The sequence below is a fragment of the Euphorbia lathyris genome, chromosome 1 (genome assembly GCF_963576675.1).
Source record: "Euphorbia lathyris chromosome 1, ddEupLath1.1, whole genome shotgun sequence".
Classification (NCBI taxonomy): Eukaryota; Viridiplantae; Streptophyta; class Magnoliopsida; order Malpighiales; family Euphorbiaceae; genus Euphorbia; species Euphorbia lathyris.
The window spans coordinates 19,517,644-19,519,994 of NC_088910.1; positions in this window are offsets into that span (position 1 = coordinate 19,517,644).

Here is a 2,351-nt window from a genome sequence, read left to right on the forward strand (position 1 = left end):
TTATTTTGTTTGTAGCTTTTTTCTTTTTACCTATTGGTTTCTCTTGTAGGTTACGATGAAATAAACAACTTTCCCAAATACACTTATTCTCTGTGATTCCTGGTATTATTGTTGCATCTCGATATTTTTGTGTTTTAAAAGAATAAAATTGAGTTAGGTATTTATACGATAGAGGTAAAATTGAACCAACAATGAGTAAAATTAACTTTTATTCTTATATATATAATTTTTGTATTTTCTTAATAAATGTAATTTTTTATAAATTATATTATATAAAAAATGACAATATGAATTAAATTGATTTGATTTTGTGAAAATCAAAATTTAAATTGAATTATTTATTGCGTGCTCAATAAAATACACAGACCTATTTTTTTCTTTAGTACAAATATTAATGACAATATATAAAATGAATTCATTATATACCGTTTTTTTTATTAATTTTTTTGTAAATAAAATAATAATCAATGAACAGGACATCAAACCGGATTTATAATTGGATCACGGGTCACTTGGTCGAACCGAATTACATCATAAATAAATAAAAAATATTTATATATATATTAAATATATATAATTATTTTCAAATTCTTTTTATAAATTATATATATCCAAAACAAATTATAAACAACGTTTGGTTTGTCATTTTTCAATTTTTTTTATTTTTAAATATTTTAAAATGATTATTTTTTTTAAAATATAATTTTTATGCATATTTTTATTAATTTTATTTTATTATTCTCTGTTTCACATTCTTTTGATTTTATTGGTTGAATTTGATTTTAATTTCTATATTTATGCGTAATTAATTTATTAATGTAAAACATGTATTTATAAAAATTTTGTTAAAAATAATCGACAACTCTCTTTTATTATCTCATTTGAACCAAACTGTTAGGGATGATATCACACCCGACCCTAAACGACCTCAATCGGCATCGGGCGTGAAATAGAAAGATCATAATCAACACTTAATAGTCTCCAAATATCATAAATATCACTTTTCTAGGTATTCCTCTTAAATGCATATTCTAAACAAATCCATATTCCTATTACATTAAAACCTCAATATATTTACAAACTTCCTCATATTACAATTAAATACTAAAGTTCTAATAATAATTCTAACAATAAGCAACAACTTCCGATCCTCGCCTAATTGGTCGGTAACCTTCTCTCTATCCTGTACTTTCTCACTTAAAAATATTAAAACATTTTAAAAATGTGAGACAAAAATCTCAGTAAGCAATTATCAACTACATAAAGTACTTATACTCAAAATAGTTATATATATAGTTAAATTTCCAAAATGCATCATATAAAATTCATATTCTTAAAAATGAACACTTTATGGATTAAACCATAATAAAATACTCGAAATAGTACTTATTCTCAAAATACCAATCATAGTCAAAACACAAATCACTGTATTAAATTACTTAAGATAAAACTCGTGTTCAAAATAGCTATATACATTTATTTGGTTAAAATCACAACTATACAAAATAAATAGGTTTGCAATTAACCATTTACTAAAATCAACCGTAAATCAATAAACACTTCATAAACCGTAAATCAATAAACACTTCATAAACCGTATTTCGATAAATACTTCATAAATCATATTTCGATAAATACTTCATAAATCGTATTTCGATAAATATTTCATAAACAGTATATCAATAAACTGTATTTTAATAAAATACTTCATAAATTGTATATCAATAAATATTTCGCAAATCGTATCTATCTGAGAGATAATCCCCGTATGTATCAATCCCCCAATATAATATAATCGAGATATCTCATAATTTGCTTATCCCGCATGGTCTTACTCAACACTTCTTTGCCATACCCGATAGGTCTTTAAATGTGTACACATGCCGTATTTCTCACTAAATACGGACTTTAATAAAAACCACCTATCCTGATTACTCTTGATGGATACTAAAAATATTATATCATAAAATTATAACATGCTTAAATCTGTTTTCACAATCAAATTTCATAATTATTTCATAATCATAAATTGCAAACCATAAACCATTTGGCTTCCGCAAAAGAACCACAATTATTCAAATATTCACTAAAAATTGCTCAAAATACAAAATCATCTAAAATCAAATACTCATTTAATATGACTAAAATAATATATATATATATACATATATATATATATGTAAAAATATATATATAACTCATAAATCAACATCATAGAGTTTTCCAAATCATTTTCTTCAAATCAATTCTTTAAAATATCAAATCTTACACAACTATTAATCAAATATTCTAAGTTCATCAAAACCAAACCCAAATCATGTATACATAAACATATATTATAGGTGGAAATT